Here is a 25,668-nt window from a genome sequence, read left to right as displayed (position 1 = left end):
CAGGCACTCCTCCTTTTGAAAAGTTTTAAAATTTATTTTAGTAATCTCCACACCCTATGTGGGGCTTGAATTCCACAACCTCAAGATCAGGAGTTGTGTGCTCTTCCAACTGAGCCAGGCAGATGTCCCCCACTGATAGTATCTTTAGCACCTCTATTTTAACTCACAGTTTGTTGGTGATGCTCCTCATTTCCTTCTGAGCCACCACTAACCAAGTTGTTAATAATCACTTCTATTAAGAGCATATTCAAAGAGACCTAGGGTTTTCCCATCATTCTTGTCAAAATTCTTCCAGCCTCTGCTCACTGCCCAGTTCCAAAGCTACTCCACATTATTTGTTAAAGCAACGACCAATTCTAGGCAGCAAAATCTTTTTTTTCGTTGCTGTCATAACAAAGTCCCATAAACTTAGTGGCTTCAAAGAACACAAATGTATTATCTCATAATTCTGTAGGTCAAATTCCAACACACTGGGCTCAAATCAAGCGTTGGCAGGTCTGCATTGTTCTCTGGAGGTACTAGAAGTGAATCAATTTTCTTGCCCTTTTCAGCTTCTAGAGGCAGTCTGCATTCCTTGGATAATTCCCCACCTTGCTCCATCTTCAAAGCCAGCAAGTGTCACATCTCTTTGACTCTCTTTCCATCATCACAGCTTTCTCTGACCACAGCTAGGAAAGTTTCTTTACTTTTAAGGATTCATGTGATAAGATTGGGCCCACCTGGATAATCCAGGATAATAATCCCATCTCAAATTCTTTAATCACATCTGCAAAGTGTCTGTGACCATGTAAGGTAACATACTGACAGGTTCCAGGGATTCGAATGCTGACAACTTTGGGGGGCTATTGCTCTGTATGCCACATTGTCTAACTCTCTGAGCGTCAGTTTTCTCATCTATAAAATGGAGATGCTAAATTCCTCCCAGGATTGTTATGAGGACTGAATGAGAGAGGATTTAACATTGAACGAATGTCAGAAATGCAGGCTATGCTCCAAACCCACTGACCCAGAATGTGCATTTTAATCCTTAGGAGACTGAGATGTATAGCAAAGTTGAAGATGTGCTAATGTTTGGAATTCAGTGCTGGACTGAGAATCTCAGCCCCTGAATTCTAACCCTGCTTTGCTACTAATACACTCTAATATAAGGGGCCTGTTCAGGTGGACATTGAACTAGACAGATTCCAAAGCTATTTACAATCTGACATTTTAGAATTGATGACTAAGGTGACAATGGTGAAATTGTAGGCAGCAGCAGTTGGATGAATGGGAGGGATTTTCAGCAAGGGGAGCTTCATGGAACCCCTCAAGTCACACCATTAAGGTGACCACCCACTCTGCCTAGCCATGAGGTCAACTTGGTCCATTGTTTCTGATTTTAAGAAGTCAGTGTATTCCCAGCAGGCTGGGCTGGGGCTGCAGTGGGCTCTAGTTGTCCCACCTAAAACAATGAAATGGTTGTCAACTACCCAACTGATTTTTCCCCATAATTAAGGCAAGATTAAGAAGGTAGATCCCTCACGTTCTCTGGCTAAAATTATGTGAACACAAAGACTGGCTTCTTGGTGGAGAGAATTACATGGAAACCCCCTGGCATATTGAACAATGAACTGGCACTGGTTGGCCCCCGTTGGAGCCCAGCCCAGTGCTTCATTGGCTGAGAGTCAAGGGCTTCCTGCCCCCTTCAAGGACAGACTGCTTTCCCCATGACTTCTTAGACCCTCAATATCTCATTATCTTGACCCATGCATGAAAGGCCCCTTCCTTCACCATGCCAGAGAGACTCACTGTGCCCACCTGAGCCCACCTTGCTCCCTGGTCCTTAATGAAGATAAATTCTCACTGTGATTACTGAGGCACATATGGAAGTCTGGGTTTAAATATAAAATTCTGGGTCAGTGAACTGGCCTACTTCATTCTTTTCATCTATCCTGGGCCCCAAATGAAAAGAGAGAAATTCCTCCACGTTTCAGTTGCTCCAAGAGCCCAGCCTGAAACTCTGGGGATTGAGGCATTGGGGCAGTTCTGCATGCTGTGGTTATCCCAAGTGAAAAGGAGGAGACTATTCCCAAGACTGACTTGGCCCACAGGATCAATACCATCATCCTGGGATTGTCCAGGCCCTCTGAGATGGGCAGAAGCCAGGGAAGGCCCTTGCTCAAGGGCAGGAGGGCTGCCCGGTGGCCACAGGGATAAGACCTGCATCAGGGATAGCAGGTAGTCAGACAGGTGCCCTGTGGCCTCAGGCCCCATGGGCCATGAAAACCAGCTGTGCTTCACAAGGCTCTCTGCCTAGAGTCTCTAGTGGCAGATGGTATAGAGGAGGGGCCCTAACCTAGACCCAGAAGGCTGGCTGGTTTCCACAAAGTCCACATGAACAAAGGAACGGACATGAGTGTGTGGCCAACAGTCTGGCAAGAGGTGGGGAGTTTGGGAGGAGGGGAGCCAGATCGGCTTGGCCAGGCCATTCAAGCTCAGCTCCCAGAAGCACTGAATACCACATTAAAAGCTTTGGATGGAGGTATAAACTGTTGAAGAAAGCTGAGATCACTGTGGTGATGGGGGGGGGGCAACTACTGAAACCTTGGATTAACCCTTGCCTAAAGGACATGAGCATTGTGGGTCTCTACATCTGCACACAACAGTGTCCTGTATGACTTTCCATGGCCTCCTAGCTAATCCTTAAACAATCCTGTGAGGTAGAAGGAATTAGTTATCTCTACATGGAGTTATGGAAGATCATATAATTTGCCCTCATTTTTTTTTAAGATTTCATTTATTCATTCATGAGAGACAGAGAGATGCAGAGGCATAGGCAGAGGGAGAAGGAGGCTCCCTCTGGGGAGCCCGATGCAAGACACAATCCCAGGACCCCAGGATCATGCCCTGAACCAACGGTAGACACTCAACCACTGAGCTACCCAGGGGCCCCAACTGGGCCTCATTCTTGAGCTTCCCCTGGATTTAGCCTTTTGCTAAGTGATTTTGCAGTTATTCTCATTCAAGGAAGGCAGTCAGTTTCCCTGCCCCTGGCTTTGCATTTGGCCATGTAACTTGCTTTGGCCAATAGTACAAGGTGTGCCACTTGGAATCTAGACCTTAAGAGGTGCTGCAGGTTTCCTTGAGCCTCTGCCATCAATCGTCATGAGAAGAACATTCCTCTCAATGAGTTTTCTGGTTCCAGGCAGAGGCTCAGAGACAGACCGAGGCAGCCTGGATCAGCCAACTCCTGGCCCATCTGTAGACTCACAAGTTGAAGAGGTGCTTTACTGTATCCAGCTGAAGTGTTGTGGTTTTTTTGTTACGCAGCATCATTATGGCCACAGAATAACTGATACACAAGGGTGATAACAGACTATCTCACAGCAGTAGTGAGGATTCAGTGAACATAATCCACGTAAAAATCTAGCTAAGAGTTTCAGTTTGGGAAGATGAAAAATTTCTGGAGATGGATGGTAGCAATCATTGTGCAACAGTGGGAGCATACTTAACGTCACTGAACTTTACACTTAAACATGGTTAAAATGGCAAATTGGAAGCTTATGTATATTTCACCATAGTGAAAAAACCCCACACAAATAAGTCACTTAGTGCCTGGCACACAGGCAGTGCTTGAGAAACATTAGCAATTATTAGAAGGCAGGGGGAGGTGTGCAGTGAAACTATGCTCTTCAACAACACTTACAAGGAGTGATCAGTGAAGTCCCCCAGGTGAACATCTTTGAAGTGCCTATGCCTGGCCTCTTTCTGCTCATTTCCTAAAAGAGGGAGCATAAACTCATTCATACTAATGGGCTGGATGTCATTTGCTGCGGTGACATAAGGAGGATGGTATTTAGCAGGGTCTAACTTCAGTCCCCTCATTGGGAGAAACTGAGGTTCTGAGAGGCAACCTCAAGGTCACTTAGTAACTGTGGGAGATCTAAAACTGAAGCTAGGTCTCCTGACTCCTAGTCCAGTGCTCCTTCTATTCTGTCACAGACAGGACAGCCTTTGTCTAATATCATTAATGGTGAACCTTAGGTACCTGCAGACAAGATTTCAGGATTCCTGGTGCATCTCAAATCATGTGAGCAAGAAAGACATAAGCCAACACACAAAGCAATTCTTGCTTGCAGTTTCCTTTGACACAGTGATGAGATAAAACGGTTGTCCCTCCCTTCTTCTTCTTCTTCTTTTTTTTTTTTTAATTAAGCTGAATACAGTTCTGCATGGGATCTTTACTCCAGTTTTGGACAGGGTTAATTAAAAGAAAAAAAATACATATTAAAAGGCCAATTTGATTACTGCTACACATTAGTAATGCAATGAATAATTGATTGAATATCTATGTTAATTGCTTCCTGAATCAGTGATTTTGCTGCTGAATACCAAAGAGTTGTTGCTATTTTGAAATTAGTAATAATTTCACAGCTCTGCTCCAGGATGACAGAGCATACCACAGGAGTATCCTTCTGGATTTAAACCTACCTCTCTTTCCTCTTGGCTCCCTTTATCCTGACTTCTCCATTTCTTCCCTGGGTCACTGTCTACCACTCACCCCTGAGATCACAGGATCTCAAACTTTGGTCTCTATCAGACTCCAGGAATGTTTACTGAAATGCAGACTCCTGCCCCCCCGCCTGCCTCCCCTCCCCAGCCCCGGCTTTGATCTGGCAGGCCTGGGAATCTGTATTGTTAACAAGCATTTTAATGGCTGGGTTGGGGGTTTCCCTTTGAAAAAAGCTGGCTGAGGTAAAGATTCCTCAGGTGCCAAACTCAGAGAGACCACTTCCTCTCACTGAGTTGCAACCCTCTGCTTCTTCACTGGTAGGTCTCTGTCCAGCCCAACTTATGTAAAACGGATCCATTATTGGTCTTCCATAACCTGCTTTTTCTCTGTCACCTGCCAGCTCAGCAAATACAGACTCCTCCCAGCCCTACTTAGTCAAACCAAGAAGCCTCCTCTATTCCTTCTCCAAACACCTGTTCAGCATCCAAATCCTGCCTATTTACCCCATTACAAATCCTACTGCAATATTCATTTCTGTGACTTAAAACATTGTTTCCAAATGTTCTTTTTGTTCTCCCAATATCCTTTTATCGCCTCTATAACAAAAGTGTGGTCCCTTCTCTGAGATGTTAATTACCGTGACTTTGGGAAGTTATCTTCTGCTTGCTACAACATCTCTATTTCCTCCCAGGTTTTTCTCCCCTCCTGTTTTGGTCTCCATTTTCTACAGCCACTGCTGAGCCTATAGGTCTGTTTCCATTTAGGAGAGAAGAACTACACACTGACTAGGAGCTCTGTGGGGTTGGTCAGTGAAGGTCTTCGGTGAAGGTGGCTGAGGTGGGCTGTGCATTGGGAGGCTCCAACCTGGCAATGTCCATTGGTGTTTCTTTGGGGACCACTGAGTTTCCCTAAAGCAGAATCATCCAGTCCTCTGCCTGGGGGACCTGCCTGGCTACAAGTATTCTAAGAGCAAACAAGTCCCTAGGCAAAGGGCTTTCCCATATCGACCTTTCCTTCTATTGACTTTCCCTCCATCCCTCGTTCTAACATGGCCTCTAGCAACACTCCCAACCTCAGCTGTGTCTTGGACATGCTTTCCACCCAGCACATCAGACCACTCCTGCTCCTCGAGAGGTTGGGTTCCAGCTACCTGGGCACCAGATCTTCCTCACCTCCAGGCTCTGCTGGATGCTGCCAAGGGCCCAGCTTACATGCACCATCTCTGGGCACGCTTCCTGATACCCAAGGCAGCACTGCAGTCTCAGCTCTGAGTCTCATGCACCCAGTCAGGTGGCCAAGGGTTCGGGCTCTGGAGCTAGATTGCCCAAATTAAAGATCTCCTGGGGGTTGGCCAATGCTGGCTCCTCCTGTGAAAGGGGCAAGGTAGCAGCAGTACTTCCCTGTGAGGATGAGAGGAGAGAACATGTGCAAATTTAGCACAGCACCTGGCACAGAACACAGGTTTGGTAAACATTAGTTCTTGCTGGCTGTTATTCCATTTCTGACTTAGAATTGACCACATGTATGATTCAAACCATGCCCTTGGTGGAAAAAGAGGTTTCAAAGTGTGGGAGAGGAGCAGAGGCAGTGAGTGGGGACAGGGTCAAGGGGGGATCATCTCTCAGGATAAGAGGAGTCACTGAGATTATGGTGGTCTTAGAAAGAACTTCAGAAGCACCGAGTAGGAGCAAGACTCCTTTCCTTCCTTCAAAGGGGGAGTTTTTCTTGCTCATTGTATGAATACATCCCACTGCACACAAACATATGGATGATGGGTGAAAGCTCCTTGATTCCTTATCCCACTCTTCTATTTTCTTATTAATCGAAAACTTAAATGAAAATAACTGAAAGCACTTTGTTTCAATTCATTGTTAGAAACTTCACCAAATGTCAGAGCTGGACACTAGGATCACTAGGCAGGGCATGGGGAGTTGTTTTCTTTTAAAAGCTTTAAAGGAGTTTGGTTTGGTTTGTTTGATTTGTGTGTGTGTGTATGTGTATGTGTGTGTGTTTAAAAACACTTGCTTTCTTTTAAAAAAGCACCATATTAGGAAAAATGACACCATAATTAATCAAGAGTCTTGGCTAATAGAGAGGTTATTTTCTTTCTGCCTGAGTTTCAGTTTTTCTCACCTGTAAAATGAGAATATTCTCACAGACTCATGAGATTAAGGGAGACCAGTATATATGCATTTGGCCTGATACTAGGTACATCATTGGTGATCAATAAATGTTCACTCTTCTCTTCCTTAATATAGGTGAATAGAGTCCTCAAGTGTGCACTTGAGGAGGAGAACTTAGCCATTCTTTTGGAGACTGGAAGCTACCACATAAAGTAGATGTGAGGCCACTAAGCTCATCACAGTGTTATTTATAATAAAAATTTACAAATCCCCTCATTGTCCAACAACATAGACATGATTCAGTAAATCATGGCACATCTACTGGATATTCTAGGGTGTGGCCATTTAAAATTATAAGCATAATGTCAACAGCAGTTTAGTGTTTATTCAGTTGAGCACTTACTGGGTGCTGGGCCTTGGGTTTTATGTAAGAAAGTCACTCCTTCCTCATACCAACCCTGTGAGGTGGGAAGCATTATCAACCCTGTATTATAGATGGTATAGATTGAGAAATGAATCAAAGTAAAACAAAGTACCATGTAAAATTGATTGTACTTCATAATTATATCTATATAATAATAACAATGCAAAAAAGGTCAGAAGGGAATACAAAATATGAGTGTGGTCATATTCTTTTCCTTCTATTGAAAAAACATTCTATAATATTGATTTATCATTTTTAAAATCTTTTAGAAAAGTAGCATGAAATTAGGGCAGTGTGAGATCACAGAAAATAATCAGAGAGACCCATTCTAAACCCCAGGTTTGTGACTTGCCAGCCATGTGACATTAAATGAGTCATTCGGGGTGTCTGAGCCTCAGTTTCTCATTTGAGAAACAAGTGTGATATTTTAGGTGATTGTTACTTTCTTATTTTTCCTTCTCTCTACTTTCTAACTGCTCTTTGGTTTTCACTATACCCATACTACTTGCATAACATAAAAGATATATAAAAATAATATCTACTTTGCATGATGTTTTTAAGATTAAATTAGGTCATGAGAATAAGGAACCTGGCAAAGCTTACATTATTAATTTTCAAGGAATAAACAGGTCTCAGCAGGGTGGGGACAGATCACTCAGGGGTGGGAGACTTGGGGAGGATGTGTGAGTGTGGGAGACCTGGGGTGGAGGGCTCACAGGGTGTGTGGTGGGAACAGCTTCTATTGCCAGCTCAGATGGGGCTGGCTTACCTGCCTCCCATGCCTGCCTCATGTCTACAAGGTATTTCTGAATCCTTGGTGAAGCCACCCCCTCCTGACTGCTCACTGCCTGGGGTTACAGTATAGTCTGTCCCTTCAGGAGAGTCCCTGAGGGGAAGGGCTGGAATAGGAAATAGGTTTCCACCTCACCCCCCAAGTCAGGCTCTATCACCAGAAAAAGCCATGTGAACCACAATCCAGAATGGGCAGAGGGTGTATCTGGGGGAAAGTGGGAGAGGGCTGAACCTGTGGGGTCTGCTATTATATCCATTTTGCTGATGAGAAAACAGGCTCAACAGAAAACAGAAAACAGGCTGATGAGAAAGCAGGCTCAAATGAAACAATGACCATAAGAGGTCATTGGGAAAAGCATGAAGTATGGTTCTAGGGGGATCCCTGGGTGGCTCAGTGGTTTAGTGTCTGCCTTCGGCCCAGGGCATGATCCTGGAGTTCCAGGACTGAGTCCCACATCAGGGTCCCTGCATGGAGACTGCTTCTCCCTCTGCCTACATCTCTGCCTCTTTCTCTGTCTCTCATCAATCAATCAATAAAATATTAAAAAAAAAAAAAAAAAGGTATGGTTCCAATGCCAGGAGCTGGGACCACTCCATGTACACATACCCTACACAAGTGGTAAGTATAGATTAGAGCTGAAAATGGGTATATATACACATATATAAAAGAGACAGAAGACAACACAGCCATGGCTATGGGTGAGTTGGAGATGGGTGGGAGGGCGGTGGTGGTGTCAGGCATGATAGAGGCAGGGTTTAGTTGAAGTAGAGAAAAGGAAGGCATAGTCCACCTGGAAGGACGAAGGGCTAGCAAGAGCAGACCCTGAGAAGGGCAAACTTAGGGAATGTTCTGGAGAGAGTAAATTTCTCAGATCAGAATATGGAGGTATGTAGGAGGAGCAGGGAGGAGGGAAAGTATTTGGGGGCTTTGTCTGTGATGAGGGGTCTGTATAGAACCCAAGAGTTAGGGAAAGTTCTTGAGCAAGCCAGTGATACATAGATGCTGACTCAGGCCAGATCCAGCCTGGAGCAGGGAGGGTGGGAAAGACACACAAAAGGTCTTTGTTCTCAGTACTGTACTCGAGGGGGAGAATTTCCTCTGGGCCACCAGTTGTCTGAGCTATGATGCTCCCAATTTCTCTGGAGGAAGTAGATGGGAGGCTCTGGCTTTCTTTAGCTCATGTATGGGAATTTTGCCCAAATCTATAGCCTTCTAGGGTCACCTAGAGGAGAGCAGATTATTTGAGGGAGAATCTCACTCTGGAAACAGTCCAAAGTCTGGGCCCTACAGATCCCACATTTAAAATCATCCCTTATCCATAAGGCACACATCTAATTTTCTCTGCACAAGGGCTCTGTACTCTGACTGTTACTAATGTGTTCATTTTACAGATGAGAAAGGCTGAGGCTTTTCCCTAGGCCCCACAACTAGCTGGCAGCGCAAAGTCTCACACCTGCTCTCCTGACTGTGTCTAGCCCCCGGAGATGCCTAAGATCCTGTGCTGACTTCCTCGAGGGGATGGACCTTGGACCAGAGGAAAGGCAGGGCCTGAAGAGAGTCTTGCTGCAGCTCTGCAATCATCCTCCTCATGGGCACAAGTGCTCCTGGCTGGATTTCATCTTATTAGAGTTCAACCACACAGTTATTTAAAGGGCAAGAGTCAATTTGAAGAGCTGGTCTGTGAAATGAATTTGGTATAACCTGGGAGGTGAGGTCATCTTTAGGTCAATAGCTAATGTGTTCATTTTATTATTTATTTGGCAAAATATACACATGGTACTTCAAACCAGTGGTTCACTTAAGTTCCTGGTTAGGGTAGATATAAGTTTATAAACAATGTGACTTAAAGAAACACATGGACTGGAGGAGGGAGGGGTGCCTAGACTCTCTCTCCCCAAAGTGTGGTCCTCATACCAGCAGCATCAACATCACCTTGGAGCTTGATAGAAATCCGGGATCTCAGACCCTACCACAGCCCACTGGGTCAGAATAAGCATTTAACAAGATCTCCCAGAGAGTCATATGCATATTAGAACTTGATAAGCACTGGACTAGGTGGTCCATAAATGTGGCAAATCCACCAAGTTGCTATAGGAAATCCCGAGAGACCTTTGGGCCCCATACACTTTGGCCCAGCTTCCCTAACTTCTTAGCCAGTCTCTCCATTTCATGCACATTGACAGGGGCCCAGAGAGGGAAGGCAGCTTTCCTGATGTCACCCAGCAAGACAGTAAGTCACAGAGCTGGTCCAGGATCTTAGGTTTTTGGTATTCCAGGCTCCAGCCTTAATTCCCAGCGGAACACAGGGCTCTGGAAACCTAAGGCTGGGCCAGAGCTGAGCAGGAATCTCCAGCAGCCCTGGCATCCTCATTAGTCTCCCCACCCCAGAATGGGTTGTTGTCCTGAGAGGAACAATCAGTGCCTTTGGGGACAGCAGAGCTCCTGGGACAGGGACTCCGAGAGAGCCCTGGGCTGCAGAATGTAGACTGTGTCCTGCCAGCTCACAAAAGAACAGTCTTTCCTGGCAAGCTCATGGGGATGTGTTCCTGGCAGCATGGCTGGGAAGAGCAGGGTTACCAGGGAGCCCGGGCTCTCCCTGGGGATGCTGGAGGGGACCCAAGGCAGTGTGCCACAGGGGGGATGAGCACTGGGTTGGTCCATCACTGCCACTGATGAATGTTCTGGATTTGAACCATTCACTTCATGTTCAGAAGACATTTAAAAGCACCTATTCCATTATGATTCTGTCCTGAGTTCCCTGCCTTGAAGTCTAGCTGTGTGAGTTCCAGAGCCTGAGTCTCTGCTCTACTATCAATAAGCTATGTGGTCTGGGGTAAAGGATCCAGTATCTCTGAGCCTCAGTTTCTGCTTCTATGAAATGGGTATGATTATACGCCTATATAGCCACCAGAGTGGCTAAAAATAAAATGACTGTACCAAAAGTGATGAGGATGTGGAGCAACAGGGACTCTCATACATTGCTGGTGGGAATGTGAGGTAAAACAGCCATTTTGGACAATGTTTTGACAATTTCTTGGAAAACTAAATCTACATATACCCTATAGCCCAACAACCCCATTCCAAGTAAGGGAAATGAAAATATATATCCACCCAAAGACTGACATGAATATTCAGAGACTTGATTCATAATAGCTTAAAACTAGCAACACCTCAAATGCCCTCACAGGAGAACAGATGAACAACTTTTGATAGTTTCATATGGTGGAATCCAACACAGCACTCAAAAAGAATGGCTCATGGATGGCCACAACAAAATGGAGGAATGTTATAGACATATTAAGTGAAAGAAGCCAGACTCAGGCAAGACCACACTATGTATTTCTACTGATATGAGGTTCCAGAGTAAGCAGATCCAATCCATGGCGATAAAAATCAAGACAGTGGTTGCCTCCAGGTGAGTGAGGAGGGAGCCTCTGGAAAGCAGCCTAAGGGAGCATCCCAGAGAGCTGGAAATGTGTTCTAACTGGAACTGGGTGGTAGTCACACAGGTATAAGTAGAAGTAGAACTTTATGCAGCTGTACACTTGAGATTTGTTTATTTTACTGTCTCAATGACAAAAGGAGAGTGAGTATATGTGAAATATGGGAAGGGTCATCCCTGCCTCACAGGGATGTTCTGAGAATAAAGAAGAGAATGTGTCCAGCTCCTATTGGGTGTTCCTTCAGCTATGGATTAGTCAAAGTCTAGTAGGGAAGGCATGTTTCATTCTCTCAGGCCTTGGTTTCTTGCTCTGTAAAATGGGAATAAGGAAAGTCCCCAGAATGGGGTCTGCCCCCTGAGTGGCCAAGGGTGGGGGTGATCTGTGCAGTTGCCCTTCATGCAGGGACTTTCCCAGAAGGAGATCCAGAAAGTCTGCCCCAAAGTACTGTCCCACCCCATTCTCTTCCATAAGTAGCACAAGTCACTATTTAGCTTGACAAAGTTGCTAACAACCCTCGCAGGCAGGAGTTCTGGGAACCCTTGTCACAGAGAGGCCCTGGGAGCCCAGGAAGCCACAGCTCAAGGACTCTGACAGCAAGGATGGGTAAGGTCCCAAGCATCTCATATCAATGGGGAGTATGGATTGTGGGCCTTGTGTTACAGTCAGGGAAACTGAGGCTCACAAAGGTGAAAGGGTTGGTCAACAAGAGGGTGAGACTCAAGTCCAGGTCAGTGTGACCCCAAATCCTGTGCTTGGTCCACTGAAAACTATCGGAGGTTACTAGCAATGTGACCCTGGGGGAGTGAGTCATTTAGTCTCTCTAGATCTCTGTTTCCCTCCTCCACTACAGTCTAAGCTCTTATGAGGGCAGGGAATTCTGTGTGTCTTGCTCTTCTAGTGGTCTCAGCACATAGCACCATGTGGCACATAGTAGGTGCTCAGTAAATACTTGTTGCATGAGGGAATCAGTGATTTTGTAAATAAAGTTTTATTTGAGCACAGCCACACTCAATTGTTTATATATCGTCTATGGCTATTTATACACTACAACAGCAGAGTAGAAAAGCTGCAATAGAAATAGTCTGGCCCACAAAGTCTAAAATACTTTCTATCTGGCTCTTTAACAGACAAAGTTTGCTGACCTGTGTGATAGATTAAGTGAAGACTATGAGATTTTACACATATTCTTTTGTTACATCTTCAAAACAACCCTATAGGAATGTGTGAACTACTGTTATGCTCAATTTATGGAGGTGGAAACCAAGGCACAGGGAAGACTTGCCCAAGGTCATGTAACCAGTAGGCAGGGGATTAGAATCCAACTATGTCCTATATTCCAGGAACAGACTCTAATTGCAAACACATGACAAACACCACGAAACTGGTTTGCAAGTTGCAAGTAGAGTCTATAAGCACAAGAGAAGTTCTGTAGATAAGGGTAAATGGGGCCAGAGGAGCCCAGAAGGCTCTTGGAAGAGGCGGAATCCAAGCTGAGTCATTCAGGGAGAGGAGTTTAGCCGGATGGGGGGAGGTGAGAAATCTGGAAGAGCACATGAAGGAAATCCGGAAGGGTGGACCAGATAGCTGGGACAAGGCAGGGGCATGAGCCAGGTAGGGAGGGCTGGCTTAAAGCTGGGGTAATGGGGAACCATAGAAGTTCACTCTTACAATGATGCTGATGAATTGCCTGCAGGGTCCCAAAGGCTGCCAAGTACACAGGCAGGAGAAGGGAAGTCCTGCAGGAAATTCCTTACCTAGGCATTGCAAGGAATTCCTGATTTCCTAAAAAGAACATAGATGAAGGTTGGGTGGCTTCTGGCAGGGTGTATTATCCATCAGGTCTTTCCTGTGGCCTAAACACTGGCAAAGATTCCCTCCAGGGGACAAGCTGTATGCACTTGCACAACTGATTTAACTCCATGCCTCGATTTCCTCAACTGTAAAAGAGGGAATGCTGTGGGCTTGTGGGAGGGTTAAAGGCATTGATATTTGCAAAGCATATAGAACAGTGCCTGGCACAGAGTAAGTGCTATAGAAGGGTTTGTTAGGTAAATACAGAACACAAATAAGATCCAACTTCAGCAAATATCAACTCCTAACTTTTTCGCCCCAAATGATTCACATGCTGTTCGGAATTCACTCAGTGCACAATGTGGTTAATTTAAACACTGCCACAGAATGGCGAACCTGAACGGCATTTCAATGAACACAAACCTTATTTTTAACAAGACACACTTTGGCACTTGCAAGAACATTTAAAAATACCTTCCCTGTTTTAAAGCAGTATTGTGTGGCAACCAGGTCCAGGGAGAAAACCTTAGTTTTGGGGTCACTGTTTCCTTTGGGGCCTGGGCTTTGGGGAGGGGTGTTGCCCAGAGTGTTGCAGGGGCTGGTATAGGTGTCTGTGGCTGAGTTGGAAAGGGATTTTGCAGGTTGCTGATCAACCTTCTGGACTGGGGGTCCTCAGAGAGACAGACTCCACATCTTCTTACATTCAACATGCAGGGACACCTGCTATACTGTGGACATGAGGATGGGGCCTCAGTTCCATTCCAGTGGAGTGATAGCAAACATGGAAATGAACAAACAAGCCAATGAGATCATTCCAGACAATTACATGGGTTTTTGAGGAAATAAAACAAGAAAACAGGACTCCCATGTGTACAGTGGGGCACAAGGGTGCTCAGGTAGTCAGGAAGGGCTTCCCTGAGGTGGTGATATCTGAGATGAGAATGGAATGAGGAGGAGTTAGTCCTGTAAGATCTGGGGAAGAGTGTTGGAGGCAGAAGGAATACCAAGTGCGAAGTCTCAGAGGTAGGGTGGAACCTGGTGATTCTAGACCAAACAGAAGGCTGGAGTGCTGGGTGGAGTGAATGGGCTAGGTTGAGAATGGCTGAGATGCGGTGTTAGGGCCAGACCACACATGGAACAGAAACCCATGTGGAGACCTCCTAGTCCCCAGGACTTCCAGGAAGAGGTGCTGAGTAGCTGGGGCTAAGGTAAGGACAGTGGCTCAGGGGGCAGGGGAGAAGCCCTGCATAATTCCAGCCAGCACCATTCACATACTGCTTTTTATATGAATGGTGCCCCATGGGTTGTTCAGCCTGGCAGTTCTTTCCTGGCACTGAGCCTGGCACACAGTAGGCATGTAATAAATGTTTAATGAATAGTCATAAAAACCAGCTTTGCCTCAATGTTCCTCAACCTCCAGCAAAGCTGCAAGCACATGCTTGCTGCATTTTCTTTCTTTTAAGTGGTTCGTATACATTTCTTCTCACCACCTCAGTGTGCTGGACTGTTGTGGTGTGACTAGACCACGCAATGTCTTATAAAGCCCTTTCAAAAAGGCTGGATATCCTGGTCGGGTCACTCACAAGGCCCATGGCTGAGAGGCATTGCATTTTGATTGATGCTTGGAGTTCTGCGTCCAAGTGTTTAAGGAACAGCAAATAGAGGAGAACCTGTTCACTAATGAATTATTTCTGTCGGCACCTCCTCAACTGCCAAGAAAATGCTTGAGGCATGTTTGCTGCAACACATCCAAACAGTGCCTCATAAAGGAAAGGCTAATTCCTTACCTTAAGCCCCATTTCCCCCAACCTGAGCATATTTGGGTCCTTTACAGTGAGAGAGTGCTGGGATCTTAGGCTCCCTGCCCTGTCCCCACATTGCATCCAGGCATTTCTTATGTCAGGTGGCTAACCACATAAGATACAAGTTGTTTTAAATATATTTCACAAACAATATCAGGTAGCTTTGTAAATGTGATCTCATTTCCTCTCTCCTGTAAGGGAATCAATGACTCCCAATTTACAGAGAAGGAAATTAAGGCCTGAGGAAGTTACAAGATTTGTATCTGGTGGTGTTCAGGCTTATCTGGGTCTTCTACTTTCAAACAGTGCCCTCTCTTCCATTATGAAAGGCTGGTACCAATGTGAAAGCAGTGTCATGTTGTGGAGCTATAAGGGTCACCAAGCCTTGGTCACCAGCAACACCTTAGCACAGACTGGACACCAAACAGAGCAGTGGTATCCAAGGCCCTGAGGACAACTCTGTAGGAAATATGACAGTAATCCCTGGCCAAGTGTCTGCTGCTTGCCAGGCCCTGGGAACATCACAGCAAATGAGACAGACACAGCCACTGCCTCCCTGCAGCAGAGTCTGGCCAGACAGTAGCTTTTAAGTCAGGGTCTTGCTAGAAAGGAAACTTAAAGCTTGGTCTGGAGGGAAGTTGCAGGAGCTGGCTGGGCAGAAAGTGGTAAGAGGAGGCAGTGGGAAGGCCCAGAGAGAGGTGTGACACCAGAGGGAGGGAGGTACAGGCCAGCTTGAAGAGGTAGGCAAGGTGGGGACCCACAGGCTGCAGAGAGGCTGCTGTGGCATTTCCACCTACAGAGTCTGACAGGTAGAGGAGGCCCCAAAAAGCAGGGAGGAGTGTCATGGAGTCCAGCTCATCTCTTGGGCTGTGAGGTTTGAATTTAGAGCTTTGCCCTGAGACCTTTCTTGTTCCTCTTCTATTGGGGCCAGCACAGCCCACAGGTATCCAAACACAACCTTGGGGGCTTCCCAAGTGATATCCTGAATCTCTCTAGAGCTTCCTGACACACAACGGAACTTCTGTACCCAGTGGAAACCTCTAAGTGCTAGAGAAGCATGGGTTACAGACCCAAAAGACTGTATAAAGCCAAGTGGAACCACTTTTCAGGCAGAAAGGGGTGTTCTGCTTATGGCTAATATTCACATTAATATCCTCACAACTGCATCCCCCAGAGGCTGTATTCCCTGAATGTCTCCTTATTAATTACTTTTCATTCTGGGTAATCTTGAGGCTTTAACTTTCCATTCCACTACTTCCCAGCACTCATCCCTTGTTCCAGGCACACATATCCACCTGCCTACCCAGTGTGACAGCTGCAACATCTATCAGATGTCCTAAGCACAGCATGACCCTCCAATCCTTCTCCCTTGGGCTTTTCACTTTGGTAAATGGCTACCACCATCCCAGTTGCACAGGAAAAAATTAGGGAGCCATCCTTGATTCCTTTCATTCTCTCAGCCCTTGCGTCTAATCCCTTGGCAAGTCCTACTGGTGCTATCTCCAAATTTATCCTGAGTCTGAGCCTTCCCACCTCCTCCCCTGTCTCACTCAGGTCCAAACTACCGCTGTCTCTTGCAATTCTCTCCCCCTTGTACACCCACTGGCTCTAGCTTAGTTCCCACGGAGCAGCCAGGATGGGTGTTTGCAAAGCACAGACCAGATCAGGTCACTTCCCTACTCAAATCCCTCAGATGGTGTGCATTGAAATTAGCATCCAGCACAGACTCCATTCTGTGGCTTGTAAGACCCTGCATGGTCTGGCTCTGCTGGCCTCTCTAGCTTCTTCCCTGTCTGTTCTCCTCAATCACCCCCTGTACCTGCCTTCTTTCTGTTTCACCAGCATGCAAGTTTGCTTCTGCCTCAAGGCCTTTGTCCTCACTGTCCTCTTTACCCAGAACATGTTTTCCCTGGATGTGCACCTATATCCCCTTCTCATGATTCAGCTCCAACTTCAGTGTTCCTCCCTCATGGAAGCCTTCCCTTACACCTCACCTAATGCTGCCTCCTCTTCACTTTCTATCACATCACTGCAAATAACCTCAAAAATAGCCTCTTTGTTTATATGTTTAATGCCTGTTTCTGTCCTGCCACTAGAGTATAAGCTTCATGAGCAGGGACCCTCTGTCCTCTCTGTTCAGTTTCCTGGACTATCTGACATTTAGAACTGTGCCCAGAAAATAACAGGCACTCAATAAATACCCGCTGACTTATCAACTTAGTACCTTCGCTCGGGCTGTTTCCTCCTCCCATAGTGCTTTCCCCTTAGTGGTCATTTTTATTAGTCAAAGACATTTTTAGAGAAGACAAATTGGTTTACTTCTGATTAAAACCATGATGTCATCACTTTTGCCCAGTTATGTTCTTACGCGACCATTATTGAAAAAAAGTGGTACTGGAGACTTCATTTTCCTCGTGCCTGTGTAACCTGGGGCCCCTGAGCTCAGTTATAAGCAAGAACAAGAGAAGAATGCCAGCAACAGAGAAGAGGAGAGAGAAAGGGCACACTTTTAGCACCTCTGTGCCAGGATCTATACCAGAGCTCTCCTTGTATCATCTTGGCTGCGTCTTCATCACCCCAGTGGGACTGTTAGGGTTGCCATTTTACAGATGAGAGAGTTCAGGCTCAGAGACTTTAAGCACCATCCTCAAGTGCACAGGGCCAACAAGTGGTAGAGATTGAACCCTAGGCTGCCTGACCAGAAAGAGAACTTGTGATATTCCTTGAGAGAATCTTTTCTCCGTCTTGAAGCTCCAGTCTTGAAATGCCTGTGTGTCCTTCTCATCAGAAGCAGGCACTACTTAGAATCCTGCCATCAGCTCAGAAGCAGGCACTACTTAGAATCCTGCCATCAGCTTCTTCCCAGAGGTGTCAGAGGAAGCATCTTGATGGATTGCACTTCCAAAATAAGAATTCTGGCCATTTCTCAAAAGCTTGACAGAGACCTTCTAGAGAAGGGTGGTGCATTTCTCTGCTTTAAACACACATGGCATCCATATGTGCTCCGTTGGTCATGTCCTGCTCCCAGGCTCTCCTCAAGTCCCTACTCAAAAGGTACCTGCCAGAAGGTCTCCTCAGACTCATTCTCCATCACATTCTCTCCTTGACCTCGTGACCTTGCTTTAGTTTCCTCATGGTACTTCTCAGCACTGGTTGTTCTGTTGTATTACAAATATTTATTTGTTTATCCTTTGTTGTCCCTTTCTGGTAGAAAGTAAGCTCCAGGAGGGCAACTTTATCTGTCCTTTTCCCTCTCTACCATTATGTACCATGCCTGGTATTTATCAAGGGATCAATAGATATTTATACAGGACACATTTTATGCCTTCTTGATATTATTTTCTTTTTCCTTCTTTAAATAAAGTTTTTTTTTATATAAGCAATACAAACCCATAGTGGAGAGTTTTAAAAATACAGATAAACAAAGAGGAAAATAAGAATCTTCAGTAATCCCACCATGTCACTGGTACATTCAGATTTACTTACCTATAGTACAAATGCATCTTTTCACATAGTCTTTATTTACAAAATGATATACTGTGTGTTCACTGTATTTCAGGCACTGTGATAAGCACTGGGATCCTGTGCAATCTTGAATCAGGGTAGGGTTCTCAACCATGGCACTTTGCACAATTTGGGCTGCATAATTCTTTGCTGTGGGTCTTGACATGTGCATAGGCCTATGTCTGCTGGATGCCAGCTGCTCCTCCCCGATCATGACAATAAAAAATGTCTCCAGACATAGGTAAATGTCTCTGCAGGGTGAAGTTGGATGGGCAAAACTCGCCCCATTGAGACCAGCTAGTCTAGAGCAGAAGCCAGATGTGTACAGAGGATGACTCTATTCTTTGCCTTGGGTGCCCAGGAGTTGGTGCTCACCAATACTTGTGAATCCACTTCCATAACCCTGGACACATTTCTGATGACTCTATGTTCCACGGTTTATACCTGCTATCCCTACTTCTGGGTATTTAGGTTGTGTCCTTGACTCTGATTTGAAGGCAGAACCAAGAATCAGAGGTACCCTGCTCAACTTATAACTGTTTCTGGTCTCATCCAGGCTAACTGCCATGAGCACTGCCATGGATTTCTGGAGGAAAAGATCTTGGGCCACATACCTCTTGCCTAATCGGGCATCAAGCCCCCAAATCTTGTCCCTGATCCTCCTCACTACACCTGCTCATACCCTGAGCTATCAAAAGGAAAGGACAAATGGAACCTGAAAGGGAAAGATTTTTTGAGCAGAGGGATTGGTTGTGTCGACCCTGTTCAATACTCCTGTTTTACAAATTTGAAAACTCTGGCTGGGAGAAGGTGAGGCTGGTAACCATCTGGCATGAATGTTCTAAGGGGATTTTGGCACCATTAGCTGAGGGCCATGGTAAGACTTGAACAAGGTGGAGGCCTGAAGAGGGAAAGGTGCTTCATGAGGACTGCTCTCCCCAGCACTCTCTGGGCATCTCTGTCAGGGCTTTCCTGCTGAGTGAGCGATGCACAGTATTTCACTGTATCCCTACTACAGGCTTAAGAAGTAGAGATGCTTTCTACGACCATTTTTACAGACAAACAAAGGGAGGCTTAGAAAGGCTAGAAATTACTGTTAGGAAGAAAAGAACTAGAGGGGTAGCTGGGTGGGTCAGTTGGTTAAGTGTCTGCTTTTGGCTCAGGTCATGATCCCACGAGTCTTGGGATGGAGCCCCGTATTGGGCTCCCTGCTCAGTGGAGACTCTGCCTCTCCCTCTTTGCCTCCCCCTGCCACTCATGCTCTCTCTTTCTCTCAAGTAAATAAATAAGATATTTTTTAAAAGAAAATAATTAGAAATAGACTCAACTACAAGTAACCTCTCCTGTTAAATTTCAAGTCTAGCTGGATTCCCAAAGAATCATCCGTGGCTAGCAATGCTTCATGAGCCTGTATATTGATATTAGGAGGAATTGGGAGTCAGTAGCACTTGCAGACCCTGATTTCTAGGCATGAGTTGGGGCAGCAAGGAGGGAACAAATCCCACATACTAGGGGTGACTGTGTCCTGGCTTTGAGATGTCAGTCCTTGGGAGGATCTGGGGTTTGTGATGGCTAGGATGGGCCTCCTTTGGGGGTGCAGTTAGCAGAGCTCTTTAAGTCTGGCCCAGTCCTCTGACTTCTGGTCACCCCCATTTGCAAGCAGCTCCCTCTCTGGGGGATGAGAGGAGTGATCCAGAGGCCACTGCAATCTAAGGAAGACTAGAAGTCCCTCAGGGGCCAGCGAGGGAGTGAGCCTTGCAGCAGAAACTCCAACACTTACTTCCTTGCTCTATTTGAGGTATGTCCTAGGCCTGGAGGAACAGAAATGACTAGGGATCAGCCCTAGGGGCTTACAGACCATCAAAGGAGGAAGACAGACTAAGAGGTGAGTGTCATGAGATATGTGCTAGAGCAGAGGTAGAGGTACAATGACAACAAATCAGTTGCTGGTGAGGATGTGGACCCACTGGGGCTCCCATCATTTGCTGGTGGGAATGCAAACCAGGACACCTACTCAGAAAAAGAGCTGGGAGGTTTCCTATAAAATTAGACATACGCTTACCACACATCCCAGTAATCCCACTCCCCTATATTTACCCAGGGAAGATAAAAACTCATGTTCATACAAGAATAAGGTGACTTTATTCATAGTTCTAAAAACAGAAAACAGGGATCCCTGGGTGGCGCAGCGGTTTGGCGCCTGCCTTTGGCCCAGGGCGCGATCCTGGAGACCCGGGATCGAATCCCACATCGGGCTCCCGGTGCATGGAGCCTGCTTCTCCCTCTGCCTGTGTCTCTGCCTCTCTCTCTCTCTCTCTGTGACTATCATAAGTAAATAAAAATTAAAAAAAAAATTAAAAACAGAAAACAAACCTAATGTCTCTCAATAGATGACTGAATAGCTGGAGAAGTGAACTCTAGAGCATTCTTACTATGGAATACTACTCATCAGCAAAAAGGAAGGAACTACTGATGCATGTGTCAGAATGTCAAGTGCATGACGTGCAGTGAAAGAAGCCAGGTATACAGATTATGTGCTGAATAAATCCATTCAGGTGGTGAAATGGAAAAGGCAAATCTATAGATGAGTGGTTGCTGATGACCTGGAGAAGGGGAAGAGGTTGACTACCAAGTGATGAAGGGACATTTTAGGGTTGATAAACTGCTCTATACTTTGACTAGTTATGTAACTGCATTTGTCCAAACTCACAGAACTGTATGCTAAAAAGAATTAATTTTACTGTCTAAAAATTATACCTTAAAAACCCTACGTCACTTTCTAGAAGGTTCTTGGCCTGCTGAAGGCTATAGGAACATCCTCTGGACCATTCCTTCCTTCTCTGGATTTCCTAGGACAGATATGTTCTCACCTTCCCCTGCCTAGCAGCCCAACCTTTTCTACTTCAAGGTGGAGAGGCAGGGCAGAGGAGTTCTTGGATCCACTATGCCTCATTATTAGCATGGGACTTCCCTCAGCAGCTGTCGGGGGTTCACAGGAGCAATGGGTCCTCCCACAAAACCCCTGATGCATCCTTCCTCCCCAGTTGAAATAGCTGAAGCTGAAGGAGGGGCAGCTATGCTCACAACTTGGGCCTCCGGAAGGAAGATCTGAAACATGGGTGCCAGTGCATGTGTCTTAGACTCAGGCACTGAGACCAGGTTTCAATGACCACCTGTCCGTGTCTGCTGCTTCTGGACTGTCCCCACCTTCTGGTCCCCACACTTCACAAGTTGTGGGGGGCAAGAAGGGCTTCCTGCTGAACCATCAAAAGCACCTCATTATCCCTGGTGTTGCTCCTTGGCAGACAATTCAGCCAGGAGGAGAGGAGGTGAGTGGTTGATTCATTTCTCTATTTTCCTTGATGGCTACAATATTCTTCTACAATGCTTACTCTGAAGGGGATGAATAGCAGAATATCAGGTATTGCAACAGCCCTCACAGCTTAAATTTTGCAGAGCACTTCATGACATTAACTTGGTACTATTCCAGATGAAAAAGCTGAGGGCTGCACTGGCGAAGGCCATTTAACTAGTGTGCTAGAAACCCGTCTTTACTGACCTCCAAACCTATGGCATTTTCATCAGCTCTATATTTGGGTAGACCAAAGGATTTGAGGAATAACCTCAGGTCCCAAAGGTGAGGAGCTACTAGAATAATGGAGGCTAAATTCCAGAAGGTGAGTGCATCAAAGGTCAGATTTGAGCAGGAAGTACATCAGAAAATCCCAAGATGGAGAAGGGAAACTGAGGCCCAAGTCTGTGTTGATCCAAAGATTAACCAGGTGGGAGGCAGGGAAGAAGGGGGAACTCAGACCCTAAGAACAACCACTGTCAGGATTTTCTTTCTTTTTCTTCATCTTCCCAGACACCCTGTGTTCCTGATGCTACTATCATCCCTGATTTGCAGATGAAGAAACGGGGCTAAGAGAGGTGAATACTTATTGCCATCCAGCTGATTCGCTTCACTACAATACAGGAGGAAGGGAAATGGATAGAGGAGAGAGGAGACAAGATTAACCAATGGATGATAATAATTGAAGCTGGGTAATGAGTACACAGAGCTTTACTATACTGTTCTATTTTTGATATGTTTGAAATTCTCCATAATTAAAATTTAAACATAAGTAAAGTCACCCAGCTAAGTGGGTGGAGCAGGTGGTTGAAGTCAAGCCAGGGTGACTCTCATATCCATGTGGTTTTCTCTTTGTCCCCCAGGGACTCTGTCCATCCCCACTTTGTGCTTTTCTGTTGGAAAAGGTTCAGGTACTCAAAGGCACACAACTTTGTTTTTCTTCCCCTGTGAGTACGAAAATTTTACCAACAAACAGATATCTTCCCTCTTACACCCCAAGGGTCCTGTCCCTTCTGAAAACAGGTCTTTCTCTTCAGATCATGACCATGAAATACTGATGGCCATACACCGTAGCCTCCTTCTAAGACTTATGGTGTTCCCATAGTAGTTATATCTGATCAACTTAAACACAGGTCATTTTTCATTTCACTTCACACTGTCGCACTGGAACACGGACATCTGCTTTCATTTACTGCCTGCCCCCTTTTAATGGGGTTTCAGGGTAACACCATAAACCTGCTGTCAGGTTAGAGATGGATTTCAAATTCAATCCTATTTTAAAAAGGAAAGGAAAGGAAAGGTCACCTAAAAATTCAATCTAAATCCACAAGTCTTTGTTGAGTGCTTACTAACAATTACTCTAGCTATGAAACCCTATTAAGTATAAAGGATTAGCCCCATTTTACAGATGAAGAAACTGGAACTTAGAGTGGCTTAGTCACCCACACATCCAGGAAGAAACAGAGCTGGGATTTGAATGAGGTCTGAGGGACCCTAGTGTCCATACTCTCATAACCAAAATATTCCGATATTCAATGGGCTTGTCTAAGAGTTCACTGCCTGGGTAGAGAAACATCACCTATTTAATGAATATCTAGAGTTGTCTGGCATTGTATTGGGTTTTTTCAGCGCTTTAGCACAGTAACTCACACGGTCAATACAAAACAGGCATCATCACCATTCCCATTTCACAATGAGGAAATGGAGATTTAAGTAGTTAAGGTCACCAGCTGGTCACAGGTTTTAATCCAGGTCTGCCTCATCCCAAATATGGTTATTTTTCCAGATACTTGTTCTTGGTCTAGATGTGGTAACCACGATCCAATTCTAAAACAATGCAACTAGAGTGAGAGCTACACTAAAGTGACCGCAAGATTCTGGGAGCCCCCGCTGGTCAGGACCTTGGAGAGCTCCAAGCTCCTCCTCCATACTGATTGGCTCCAAGAATGCTGACCTCAGTGCACTCCGAGGCTTTCATAGGCCCACCCCAGACAGGTCCCTCCCACCCTAACCAGGAAGCCGTTGCCGGACTGGCATCTTCTGCTCTAAGTGGGTCTTTGTGTACAAGGTGCTGTCAGATGCGGGGGAGTTGGCGGAGGGGGGGGGGGGCGGAGTGGGGGGGGGGGCTGGGGGGGTGGAGATTGGCATTGGAAGAAGGAGAGCAGCTAGAGGTCCTCAGGGTATGATGCGAGTGTTAAATACTCTTTTTAGATATCTTCTCTCTCCCAGGTTGAGGTCTCTAGCAGGCATTTCCTCCCCTAGGTGCAATCTAAGGTCCTAATTAGTAAGGGGTGCTTAAGTGGAGAGTTCTCAGTGGAATAGAACATGTTTCCTGTGCATACCTGGCAATTTATAAAATGCTTTTTTTTTTCTTTTCTGTGAGCACCCAAGGTCACACAGGAAGGAAATCTCAGAGCTGAAACTTGAACCCTGTGATGGTTATGCCAAATTGCTGTGACTCTTTTAAAGAGATCCCATCAACTTCCAGTAAGGATATTATTACCCTCATCAAAATTACATCTATCTGATGCTTGAAATTTTTGTTTTGAGAGCAAAACATGACCATAATCTATCACCTTTCCTGGATTCAAACATTGATTTGTTAATCAATAGAAATGCAGTCTACTTCCTAGGATAAAATCCAAATGCTTTCCATGGTCTACAAGTGTCTACATGAATTGGTCTCTGCCCAGCTCTCTTACCTCATCTCCTACTGCTGTTCTTACCTTGCTGTTCCTTGAACTCACCAAGCTCATTCCCAACTTGCTGCTTTGCACTGACTCTACCCCTCTGGACCTCAGATGCTCTCCCCTCAGATCTTTGTATAGCTGCCTGCCTGTCACTTGGCATTCAGCTCAAAGACCCCTCTTTAGAGAGGTTGTCCCTGATTACCTGAGCTAAGTAGCTTCCATTACTCCTTTACACCCCCTTGTGCCATATCCTTCCTAGCAGTCACCACTACTGGAAATGACTGACTTGGTTTATTAGTGCACCATCTTTCTCTCTTGCATAGCACCTAAGTTCCATGAGGGCAGGGACTCTGTGTGACTCAACATTGCCATATCACCAGCATCATGTACAGTACAGATATCTAATAAATGTCTGCTGAATGAACTGATTTCCTCATTGATCTCATGCAGTAACCACAGATTTAGATTATGCAGGTCTCCACTGTGTTTTTAGTTACCTCAAGGGAGATGCCAAGGCTTTGAAAACAAGTTCTTGAAAAAAAATTTTTTATAATAAATTTATTTTTTATTGGTGTTCAATTTGCCAACATACAGAATAACACCCAGTGCTCATCCTGTCAAGTGCCCCCCCTCAGTGCCCATCACCCATTCACCCCCACCCCCTGCCCTCCTCCCCTTCCACCACCCCTAGTTCATTTCCCAGAGTTAGGAGTCTTTATGTTCTGTCTCCCTTTCTGATGTCTGAGTGAAGTAAGTCAATTGGAGAAGGACAAACATTATATGTTCTCATTCATTTGGGGAATATAAATAATAGTGAAAGGGAATATAAGGGAAGGGAGAAGAAGTGTGTGGGAAACATTGAAAAAATTTTTTTAAATAAGCAAGCCACATATCATAGTTGTAGAAGGGGAGGCTGTCACTTTAGAATGGTAAGGGTCACTTTGGTAGTCAAAAGAGCCCATATTTCTTCAAAGAGGACAAAACAGTCCCAAATAGGCTTGTTAATTCCTTGGCTTTCACTCTTCCATAGCTTAGTTTCCAATGAACACTAGAATTGCCTGAAGAGGCTCAAATAATTCTGAAGGGCCACTTCTCTCTGTCCCTTAAGATGAAAACTCTATAGTCAGCTGGCAGCAGAAGCCCAGAGATAGGAGAAACAGGCAGTCAGGAAAGCCTTCCTCCCCAAAAGAAGGAGGCTAAAGGGAGTCAGAGCTCTGTTGTACTTGGCTTCCCTCAGACATGCTCCATACAAGG

At 45.5% G+C, this 25,668-nt stretch overlaps 1 protein-coding gene across 25 annotated transcripts in view; it reads right to left on the bottom strand.

The window, feature by feature from the left end:
• Positions 1-25,668, bottom strand: part of ATP2B2 (ATPase plasma membrane Ca2+ transporting 2) — a 458,951-nt gene that overhangs the window by 241,363 nt on the left and 191,920 nt on the right. The window contains exon 1 of one of the 25 annotated variants that reach the window (XM_072720315.1): positions 5,665-5,892. The exons of the other annotated variants lie outside the window; for them this stretch is intronic. The gene's annotated coding sequence lies outside the window, so the exon portion shown is untranslated. Of the gene's footprint in view, positions 1-5,664; positions 5,893-25,668 lie in introns of those variants that run through there. 25 annotated transcript variants of the gene reach the window in all.

Source organism: Vulpes vulpes, chromosome 9, assembly GCF_048418805.1.
Source record: "Vulpes vulpes isolate BD-2025 chromosome 9, VulVul3, whole genome shotgun sequence".
NCBI classification, from domain to species: Eukaryota; Metazoa; Chordata; class Mammalia; order Carnivora; family Canidae; genus Vulpes; species Vulpes vulpes.
This window is presented reverse-complemented; position numbering and strand designations above follow the sequence as displayed.